This window comes from Pinus tabuliformis, chromosome X, assembly GCF_031772625.1.
Source record: "Pinus tabuliformis cultivar Carrire ecotype Pingquan chromosome X, CPIR1, whole genome shotgun sequence".
In the NCBI taxonomy this organism is placed as follows: domain Eukaryota; kingdom Viridiplantae; phylum Streptophyta; class Pinopsida; order Pinales; family Pinaceae; genus Pinus; species Pinus tabuliformis.
The window spans coordinates 1,053,954,592-1,053,967,331 of NC_142308.1; positions in this window are offsets into that span (position 1 = coordinate 1,053,954,592).

Genomic DNA, 12,740 nt, shown 5'->3' on the forward strand with positions numbered 1-12,740 from the left:
CAACCCCTCTAGCCTTAGAGTGGGTCTAGTCACAGCAAAGATAGATCAACAATTGATTTCCTTAAACAATCATCGTTGGAGGCCTACCTCAATCAGTGGTCAATGAATTTCCGTTGTGTTATCCCAGCTTCTGCTTCCTTCTCCTCAATGAGTGATCAACTTGAAACAATGCAAAGGAAATACAACAAAGCACGTAACCGGAAAACAACAATGATATATTTACTCACAAAGTCAAGAAGTCATGAGCTATCAAGTAAATTACATACAAGACATAGGAAATCATCATTGATTGTATTAATAATGAAATAAGAGCAAGCTTACAACCGAGTCTTGACATCGCAAGCCTTCTCAGAGGGTCCAACCAGTGTGTTTCTTCAAGCATTCACTCTCAAAGATGGGTCTCCCAAATAGCAATATATATATCTCTCTCTCATTCACAAGCTTTACACAAGATTAAGGGCACTCCACACCTTCTTACAAACTACAAAGCAATCCCACACTTGTCACACTCACACCAACTATCTATCAAACTCAAAAGCAGCAGCAGCACTGTACAGCCAAAGGAATTAGCAACTAAAAAACTAGCAGATCATAGCAATGGTGAGTGATTTTATAGGAGGAGGAGCCTCCATGAAATGAGGGAGAGGGAGCTTATCCTCAAGGGAGGTTGCACAAGAGGTGGAACCACCATCCCAGAGGCGGAAAGGTGACCCAAACTGACCCAACAACCAGCTCTAGAAACATCCAGAAGGCCGACTATTTGAACTAATTCGCCAAATCTGGATCGTCGCGGGTCATGAACTAGGGACTAGCGACGACGTCGCAACGACACAATGCATGACAGAGAATCGTCGCAGTTCTTTAGGGTTTACTACCGACGATGCATGAACTTAGTAAAAAATGGTCAATCTTTAGGATTAGAGAGCATTTGCTTAATCTTCTTACACTGGTGGGATGATATGAACATGTTTATTTGACACATGACACAGTAGAGGGACTGTGATGAGGACAGTGACAAATTACTGTGTAACAATAATTATAAATTTTATTATTTTATTTTATTTTTATTTTTATGTAATTTGACATAATCAAAATGTTTAGATAACATAACATAATGGGACATTAAACATGTTGTATGAGTGAATGTTATAACTTAAAGTATTGTGAATTACCTTTGTGACCTTCCTCACATTTTCATTAGGTACTTGAAAACGTATATTAAATAGTTTTTTCTTCAAATTAATTATATAATAAATATTATGAATAATTAAATATTATATCTTAAAATTAGGGTGGGGAGAATACATGTAATGGCTTCACACTCATAAGAGTATCACACACACAAGTATGTTTCGACATATTGGAGATAATAAGCTTAGTTTTAGTATCCACACATATTATGGGGTATCTTTAATTTGGCATCGCATGGGCGACATACAATGTTGTCGCACACCATCACATTTTAGGCAACCACACAACTTGGATAAATCCATGGTTGGGCGATTGAGTGAATCACACACTATCACAATGACTTGGTGAAATTAGTTGCACAAGATGAAGGGTGCCATGACCAAGTTGCAATAGATGGGTCATATAGGATGGGTGCTCCTAAGACACTAGTTGGGACCTCATATGAGGGCACATGGGGTGAGAGATTCAAATTTGGGGTTTCCGCCATCATACAACAAAGGGCACAATTGGCATAATGGCACAGTTAGCTTGGTGACCTATTACGAGGGTGTTCAATTGGATCAGTGATCCAAATGGATATTGGTGGCCACCCACCTATTCCACTTGGACCCCCACCATTGTTTCTTTCAGTTTTTCAGTTTCCTTATTTGTAGCACAATTTACTATTTTTGGCAATTTTTCGGGTCGTAAAATTCCGAAGCCATTTTGAGGCCCTAAACGACGTTTTTTTTGGAAAAACGAGGGCCAACATGTGTGATGTATTATTGTTGGTTGCTCGAAAGCTTTATTCCTCGGATAGATCTTTCTAACGAGGTATTGTGTGCATCAAACATAGATTGTATTCCAAAGTTATGACCCCGGGGAGTTGATGTACCAATTTACCCAAACGGGGCCCATAGTTTGGCGCTTCATCTCTTAGGGTTAGGTTTTTGGATGTTTAGGGGTTTCCATTGTTTGTGAATAATAAATAGGTCTTTGAGCACCATTGTAACACAGTTCAAAGGCATGTAGCTGCCACATATCTTCTTATAGATAAACTACCATCGCTCGAGCTAGTCTTATTTTCATTATGTTTGTAAGCATATTTCAGTATTCGATATTAGTGAAAGTAAGTGTTATTTCTACTGCATCTTTGTATTTATGGTTATATCTGTAATTTTTTGTGTTCCCGTTTAAATTCAGATCAACCAAATTGGCATGATTTTATGGGAACGTATACCCAAATGAATGAAGGAACAAGTGCACAGTAAAAATTCAGTCAACACATCGTCTAATACATAAAGCAACATGGAGAGGAGAATAGACACACCTCCCAATTGTTTCATTGGTTGGAGAGGTCACTCACACCTCCTATATATCATGGGGGCTTCAGTCAATGAACCTCTGATCTATCACTTGCGTTCGTGGCATATTAAACAATACCCTTAATTTGACTACATATTGGAAAATACCCTTAAAAATCACATTATTTAACCCCCTACCAATACAAACCCAATACACCTTCCCAATTTAAAAAACCCCTACTTCTGCTAGATATTGAAGGTATCCATTTTTTCATTAACATTTTTTATACCCCTTTATATTTTTTCATTAACTTTGAGCTCCATTTTTTATACTTTCCAATATAAAAACCCTTTGCCCCCTATATATCCCCCAATATATTATGCCATATTTTCCTCAATATATAAACCCCAATATGAACTCACGTGGTATGGTATTGCTCCCCCAGTGAATCCTCGTGCTATATATTCACCACAAGGGAGTTCAATGGAGAGGTACATGGAGATGATATGGAATACAACATAGTCTATGGTTGAGATGAACCGAGTGAGTCATGAACCAAGATCGAAGAGCTAGGTAGAGAGAGCACAACATGGGTCTAGTGTTGGCCACACCTTGCCTAGCAAAGCAAAAGGAATGTGGGCTTGGGTCCTTAGGGACAAAAAAAGCATAGGTTTTCAAAGTGTTGCATGATGCTACTATGGGCCAAATTTTAGGGACATAAATTCAAAGTTGTAATTTGGGGTTGTAAATGCCAAATTTTGGGGATTGCACCAAAACTTTGGCGTTTGTCTTAGATCTAGTGGTTTTGGAAAGGTTTGCATTGAGGTAAAAGAGATGAGATGGTTTTCCATTGTAAAAAAATTTCATTACATATATGTTGGTTTGAGTATTAGGTTAATGAGCCGTTGACTCTATATTTGTCCTTTTCCATGTTTCTGGATTTGCAATTGTACATGTTTATGAAGATTATTGTAGTTGTATAGTTGAAATTGGTTAAGTAACTTATTATTTCACAAGCACTTAACTAAGGATCACTGTGAGTGTTAGGTGGACTAATCCCTATTTTTGACAAGATAGATCTCCCTAAATCTCAAACGAAATCTAATAACAAACAAGAAAATAGTTGCTAACTTTTCTTAGCTTACGATATATTGAAACAAATAATATGCGAGAGATCACTTACTGGTTTCACGAAATTCCTGTCGAATTCCTTTCAGTGCCTTCCACGAGTGGCTTCTCCTTGATGATTTAGAGATCATTCCAGTGCTTTCCATAACTTCTCCATGATGTTTCGAAATATATTTCCATAGATTGAAATACACAACGGATCAAAGAATCTAGTATATAAAGTGAAAGATAAATGAAAAACTTAACTCAACTTATATCATAAATAGAATCAATAACCAATCCTAACCTATGTGAGTGATAAGGAATCCCACAAATGATATTAGAGAAGACAAGATTATGAAAAAATAATTTTTTTATATTAAATAAAAGGGAGAACAAACTTACAACCTCAAAGCCTCGATCTTACAAGCCTCTTCTCACAATCTCCAACCTTTTCCTTGGATGAAAAACCTTCTGACTTTATTTCTATAGAATAAGCCTAACTTCAATGGTCCTCTCGAATGCTATGGCCTGTGATTGATTTATAGGCAAAGAGGAGGAGGCTTGAGATCCTCTTCCGAAGGGATGAGATCCACAAATGGTGGGATAGGGGATCCAGAAAGAGAGGGAAGTAACTCCATGATGGGAGGGATCAGGCTTGAGTAGGCATCCATTTGAAGTTGTTAGTTGGAAAGGATTAGACTAACAAATCTTCTAGACCTTACTTTTTATTTTTTACTCGTGTTTAGTCATGTGCATAGGCCATAGTGTAAGATAGAGCGTACTTTTGTACATACTCTAATGGTATCTTCTACGTATGCTCAGAAACTAACTAGGGAACTCCATAGGAAGCCAACAATAGGTTTTTGAGCCTTGAGATCTAGGAATTTCCTTCTCTTTGGGATTGTTTGGGTTCTAGCCTTGCAGGGGATGGTTTGGAACATTTTGATGGATAAAGAAAGATCCAAACAAATGGTCATTTTCCTAATGCGAAAAAATGACGTGTAACAGATTACGCCCTAAAATGCAAAGTCGAAAGAGATATTTGATGACTGAAGCACTTTATCATGCCATGGTTTAGGTTAGAGATTACGGTCAGAGACATGAAACAATCAATCAAATGTTACAATGCAATATAAAATCATTGTTGAGGTAGGTAGTCCCATACTCATAACATAAATGTCTCAAAGAACCAGTATGGAAATACATTTGAAGATCCATATCCATAAACTACATAGTATGGATGCAGCCATCAATGGATCTGCCTTTACAATCATGAATATTTAATAAATCCATGCAACTTAGATGGATGAAAATAGATCCAAGTTCTTGATATCCATCCCTCAATCCATAGTACAAATCTAGCCATGTGAGTGAATGTCTCGTAGTTGAACATGGTAGAAACCACTTGATTACTGGTCAATGATGTGAACCATTAACAAGCGTAAGAGAAACCACCAATAATGACAATGTTTCTCATGGTACTTCCAGTACAATCTATGAAGTTTGAATAGATGTGTTAAAGTCGAACACTGATAGAATCATTTGATCGAAGGTCAATTATGAGAGCCTGTCATCGAAGACGAGAAACCTACCATTAAGGCATGTGGGCTCCAAGGTACTGAAGATTTCTAGATAACCTCCCTGGATATTGAGATGAAGTCGATAGGAAGAAATCTATCGCAGGAGGGCCTAAGACATGAAACTCATGTCAAGTTTTAAAGAACAATAGTTTGGAGTAATATAGGACTAACTCAGGGATGGTCGACGTGATTGAGGGTTGCAAAGAGTAATCGAAAATTTAGGCCTTTCACCACCAATTAGCTTATCCCACATTACCTCTAAAATATCTAAAGGATAGTTTACATTATCAAGAAGAAAAACGGTTACGAAAATTATGTTGTTTTGAAAAAATTATGAAAACACGAAGCGAACTAGCATTAGAAACTTAAGTCACCAGAAAATAAACTGGAAGTCTGGAAACAAATTTATTAAAACTAAAATCAAAATAGTGCCTTCGACACTGGTATCCTTGCAAAGGGCTACTGCAAGAGTGGTTTTTCCGCTCCCGCCCATTCCTCCTATTCCAATGACATTAACATCAGTTTGCAATAAAATTTGTTTGACGTCTTTGATACAACAAATTTTGACATATCTGGGACTTGGGAAGTGAAGATGATGGCCTGATGAACTGTCATAGTTTCATGCATCATATTACTGGAGGTCTGACATACTTGAATTGTGTTCATTTTTTGAAGCATGAGGGTATTGTAAATGGGATTGGTAGTCATTCTAGCAATGGCATTCTTAATTTCACTTTCAAATTGTTGAAAATAAACCCTAAAATCTGCATCTAGTTTTTTGCACATCAAGAGCGATATTGAGTGGAACTTGAATAAGGAGGAAATCAGAGACTTTCCCTTGAAACTTACGGATTTTATTTCCATATCGGTACTTTCTAAATATATCAAAGTTGTGTACCCTCTCTAAAATTTCCACTAGTGTAATGCCTTCTTGCAGGACAACTTGAAAGTCTTTGAACTGATTACCTCTGTCAGGAGATGGAAGGATTTCTAGACAAGATGTTTTCTTTGAGTTCTTTACCCCGTGTTTTGCTGTAAGCAATGATTTTAACCACTCCTAGCAGCTCGTTCAATGCTACCTAAATAAGTGCACCAGTAGCAAGATCAACTAGCAGTGGAGACATCCTTGATTCCATAAATCAGACACTGATGTGATCAAGCATTTGGTAATGAAAATATTGGCTTGCTCTTAGGCAAGTGAAGCATGAAGTAAGAAAGAAATGAGCTAGGACTAGATGCATTATAGGAGGAAAAATGACACAATCATGTTTGAAAGGAATTATCATTCACATTAATATTTTTAAGTCATAGGGTGTTTATACGTTACATACCTTTCAATTTTTTATTTGACCTTCTTTTGTGATGTGTATTGAGGCTTCCAAAAGTATTTTTGATGGCTTATATTCTTCTGAAAATTTCATTAATACCTTATGTCATGGTGTAGAAATACCACCTGTAGAACAAACCAATATATGCAATGTCCTAAAGCATAATACATGTTCTACTTCTACAAAACATTAAGCAGAAGCATAATCGAATTCATAAGCAACATCAAGTAGAAACATACATAACTGATCAAGAGAAATAATCACACATAACACAAGATATATCTAGGGGAAAGCACCAGCATAAAACCCCAACCATGTATTATCAATCAAGTGTAGATCCTCAACAACATACAAAAATAATCAACTCAATAGCTATCCTACTCTCTCTATAATCAGAAGATCCTGATGATATAATCAGAATATGAAAATCATGGACTACCTAGGCCTCATTATATAGGCTGAAAATTGGCCTAATCATACGTGTTGTCACCTCAGGGCCACCTACGTAGTCATAGAAGAAAACATATTTCTTCCTCATGCAAGGAATACTTACTAGATATATCTTAGCATTTGATAGTACACTGTCCCTCATCTGATCTCAACTGGGTCTTTGTCTGAACTACCATGCATCAGTTATCCATGAGAAAATACTCAGTTATCAGTTGTCACATGCATGCAAGCATTAACAAATTGAATATAGAAAATTTAACAACTTGTTAAATAATCTAACTGGACTTGACTAGTTAGAACTAAGTCAACTGATTCTCTCATTATAGATCTCATATTTATTCCCTCAATCAGTGGAGGAAATTAAGGATAAATTCCTCAATTAGTGGGAAAACTCATGTGCATGCTCACAAAGACTTCAAATTCGAATTTCCTTAACTAATTAACTCAACTAAATTAATTAATTAATATTTCCAACTGTTGTTAAGACCAAAATTAATTTTACTTCCTATAGATAGACTAGGGACTGCTATAAATAGGAAGGGACCCAGAAATGCTATTTTTAGAACTTTCTATTTTTAGCAGTTTCACCTCTCACCTAATGTGGCCAATGACCTCACTGGCCAAACTGCTATTTTTAGACATGCTATTTTTAGCAGGTCTATTTTTAGCACATTCTAAATTTAACATTTCTTGTTGCACATTTTTCAACACTCCCTCTCAACAAGAAAGGCTTCTTCTTGAACTCGATCATGTAACTCCGGAATGTTCTGCATGCAACACATCTACCCAATCCACTTGCTCCAACAACACTTGGAACAAAAACACTCCCAACTGACCACTCCGTTGGGCTAGGAACATACTCTGATGCTGAAGCTCTACTTACTGCTGACAAGTGCTCCCTCTCTGACATCTGCGTTACTGCAACATCTCCATGCATCTCGCACCATTGCACACCTCTCTATGCCACCTAGCACTGTGCAAAAAACTTGTGCCTCTCGCATTGTTGTAGCCTGCTAGCTATGCACTGTCCTGGGATTCCTTGCACTGTCGCTCCATCCGCATCTGTCTCTACCCAATCAGTCATTTCCTGCTACTCCACATCAGGGCTCCTATAGCAAGGTCTCATCCAAGAGGTTGGGTACCTCAAGGATCTTACCCCTCCTCCTTGGGACGATCACCCTATATCGCCCCACCTCCTACCTGGAGGTATGGCAACATGTGATCCCTCAGCCCACCTGGCTCGAAGTTCCCCCCTACTGGAGGTCTCTGCATGAGTAGATGTCTCTAATCGATCTCCACTCAGCTTCCCTTGTTGTGGCTACTCCACAACCTCCTGAAGCTGTTGCACTAATCGTGGTTCCTCCACAATCGTCTGAGACTTCTTCTAGCTCTACATGTTGAGAGGTAATATACCCTCCCTCTCAACCACCAAGTCTCCATCAGTTGCCTTGCTGCTCAAGGCTTTGCATGCATCTTAAACCTTAAGAGCATACAGGTTCTTGAGCTGTGAACCAATCTGCTTCACCTATCTAGTGATGATATGTCTAAGGAAAACCTTTTCCTTACTGAAGACTACATCATAGCTTCTATATTCCAGCATCATGATCAACACCAAGTTTCTCTTCAGTCCTGGTACATACTTAACATCAGTCAAGGTAAGGCGAGCTCCATGCTCCCTCTGAAAAATAACCGTGCCTACACCTGAGACACTATACTTCTCATCATTACCCATTGCTATGAGTATTTGGAGATCTTTCTCCTCCAAAGTACTGAACAAACTCTTGTTGCTGGTCATGTGGAAAGAAGCTCCACTATCAAGAAACCAACCACTTCCCACCATGGATGAAACCATGCATGCAAAGAGTGTGAAATCCATCTCAAACTGTGAAGCAAGTGCCTTACCTTCAGATCCTTCCCCAGATCCCTTCTTGGATTTCCTCCGTGGACAATTTGCAGCATAATGGCCCACCTCATGACAACGAAAGCATCTCACTTTCGATTTGTCAACCTTCTTCCCATCATTGAAATAATTGGATTCGGAAAGAGAAACCTTCTCCTTCCCCTTCTTCGCCTTACTCCTTAAGGAACAGTTCTTCTCATCATGCACAGATGAAGAACTGTCTCTGGTGCTCCGTCTGATCTCCTCTTGCATCAAATTCGACCATAGTCATTCCCAATTTGGTAGTTTCTCCCTTCCATTCACCGAGTCCTGGTAGTTATGCTAGCTCTTAGGAAGGCCAAGGAGTGTTAGACTCACCATATCCTCATTTGATGTTATGACCCCTACACTTGCAAGCTCATCCCTGCATTTGATGAACTTGGTCAGATACATAGAGATCGTCTCATCCCTTTCACACTTGATATTTCGAAGTTTGTCCTTCAGTGCCAGCTTCCTCTGATCACTGCTATTCTGATATAAATCTTTCAATGTTTTCCAGATTACATGTGGAGTCTCCTTCCCATGGAGGCTCGAGACAATGTGATCTTGCACTCCCTCCAAGAGAATTCTCCTAGCTCTAGCCACACACTTCCCCCATTCCACCTGCTCAGTCTTGTCAATAGGCTTAGGGATTTCTTGATCAATGAAATCCTTAAGACCATTGTCTTCCAAAACTGCCTCCATGCAATCCTTCCAAGCTATATAGTTTGAGTTGCCATCAAGGGCATACTCAAGCCTCAAACCATAGAATGCCATCGATGAAATAGATGTGATAAGAACTTGAGATCTATATCCCGAATAATAAACTTCGAATTTCTCCTGCTAGTATACTGTTCTTGCTTGATCACCTGTGCTCTGATACCATGTAGAAATTTCACCTGTAGAACAAACTGATATATGCAATGTCCTAAAGCATAATACTTGTTCTACTTCTACAAAACATTAAGCGAAAGCATAATCAAATTCATGAGCAACATCAAGTAGAAACATGCATAACTGATCAAGAGAAATAATCACACATAACACAAGATATATCTAGGGGAAAGCACCAGCATAAAACCCCAACCATGTATTATCAATCAAGTGTAGATCCTCAACAACATACAAAAAGAATGAGCTCAATAGCTTTCCTACTCTCTCTCTGTAATAAGAAGATCCTGATGATCTTCAATCAGAAGATGAAAATCATGGACTACCTAGGCCTCATTATATAGGCTGAAAATTGGCCTAATCATACTTGCTGTCACCTCAAGTCCACCTACGTAGTCATAGAAGAAAATATATTTCTTCCTCATGCAAGGAATACTTACTAGAAATATCTCAGCATCTGATAGTACACTGTTCCTCATCTGATCTCAACTAGGTCTTTGTCTGAATTGCCATGCATCAATTATCCATGAGAAAATACTCAGTTATCAGTTGTCACATGCATGCAAGCATTAACAAATTGAATATAGAAAATTTAACAACTTGTTAAATAATCTAACTGGACTTGACTAGTTAGAACTAAGTCAACTGATTCTCTCATTATAGAACTCATACTTATTCCCTCAATCAGTGGAGGAAATTAAGGATAAATTCCTCAATCAGTGGGACAACTCATGTGCATGCTCACAAAGACTTCAAATTCGAATTTCCTTAACTAATTAACTCAACTGAATGAATTAATTAATATTTCCAATTCCTGTTAAGAAAAAATTAATTTTACTTCCTATAGATAGACGAGGGACTACTATAAATAGGAAGGGACCTAGAAATGCTATTTTTAGAACTTTCTATTTTTAGCAGTTTCACCTCTCACCCAATGTGGCCAATGACCTCATTGGCCAAACTGCTATTTTTAGCACATTCTAAATTTAACATTTCTTGTTGCACATTTTTCAACACATGGTTCTAAAGAGCGAGTTCCATATACACTGGGTTGTATCACAATAACACATGTGGAAACTAATCTACATGGAAATTGCCAAAAATAACAAGCAATGTGACAAGAAACTCTTTGTGAGCCATGGCTCCATTGCTGACAATCTTTAGCGATGTACGATAACCTAGTTTCCCTCGAGATTTAGTCATTTCAATGTAGAGTACACTAGATCTCGAGAGTAGTCCAAACAAATTAGGAAGGATTTTAAAGTAATTTTAACTCACAACTTCAACACTACAGTTAATACAACAAACTCTTCACCCTCACAGATTATATGTGCCTACTACACATTATAAAGGTTAGAGTCATTTATTTCATCCTTTAAATTTGAAGGTCCTTAATGCATGCGTGTTGTCTTTGTGTAGGAATCCCATAAATGAAAAGTGAGGCTTGCATTAAAAGAATTTTGGTTGTTTTTTTGGGTCAAAAATAAATATTTCGTTGGTTGTTAGATATCTAAGATAGAATCTAGTTCTTGTAATTGGTGTTTAAATTCTAAGATGCATACTTGTCTGGTTTGTTTTCTTTCTTTTTTCCATTCAATTCGGCACATAATGTGGAAATTTGATTGCGTGAAGAAGTATGTAACAATTTTCTTAGCATTTAAGCGTCCAAAGAAAAAAAATCTTCAAATGTTACAAACTTTTTCCCTTTCATTATTTTTATGCTACGTGACAACTTATGTCTTCTTGTAATAGAGAGCTAAATAAAAAAAATGTTTGAGAGAAAAGTAATAAAACGAAGGGAAGCTTTGTTCCCCATTATTGCCAATTTATTCATGGAAGACTTCAAAGCAAAACCCCTAAATACTTCACCCTTAAAACATAAATTATGGAAAATATTTGTCGACGACAATTTTATCATATGGAAAGCTCATGGAAGAGAAATATTGGAAACTTTTAAGTAGCACCTTAATAGTTTGTCTTCATCCATTAAATTCACCATAGAAGTTGAGGTCAAAAATAGCCTCCATTTTCTCTATATATTCATCACCAGAAATCTCGATGGCCCCATATCACACCAAGTTTATTGGAAAAAGACTCATACCGAACAATATCTTCATGACTCTTTCCATCATAATCCGACCAAAAAAACTAGGGGTCCTTAATAATTTGGCCACTAGAGCTGTGAGAATCTCCGACAATGAACACTTAGAAATTGAAAACGAACATCGTATAAAATTGTTTTCAAAGAATGGGTACAATAGACATCAAGCCATTAAATCCATAAGCAAGGCCAACAAAAGACAGAAACATTAAAATTTTTGATAACATTATGGGAAAGGTTAACCTCCCATACATTATGGGGACAATTGATAAAATTTCCTGTATTTTGGAAAAAGAATAACATTTTAACCACCTTCAAGCCTCTAAACACCATTCAAAGTTGCCTCAATTCTGTAAAATATCCCATTGACCCTAAGTTCCATAAAGGTGTCTATTTAATTCCTTGTTCTTGTGGAAAACCATATGTAGTTTAAACTGGCAGATCAATTAAAACTAGAATCTAGGAGCATTCTGCTGACATAAAGCATAATCAGTCCAAGACTTCTGCATTAGCAGAGCATTTTGATAAAACTAGATATCGAATTTGTATTTAAAATACCTGCATCCTTGCCAAAATTGGTCACTATTTCCATATAAAATTTAGAGAAGCCATATATATCAGTAAGCACCCTAATAATCTTAATAGAAATGAAGTATGGAGCATAAGCGAGAACTGGATTCCCACTCTGATAACCAAAGTAATCTCTCCTAGACCTCCACTGCCCACCTATGAAGACTCCTGAATGTGTCACTTTATTAATAATATTTGATATTACTTTAATATTGTTGAACTATCATATAATAAATTATATTAATTATTCCTTTTAACACATCATAAATAATGAATCAACACATATTTATAAACATCAAAATATATATATATATATA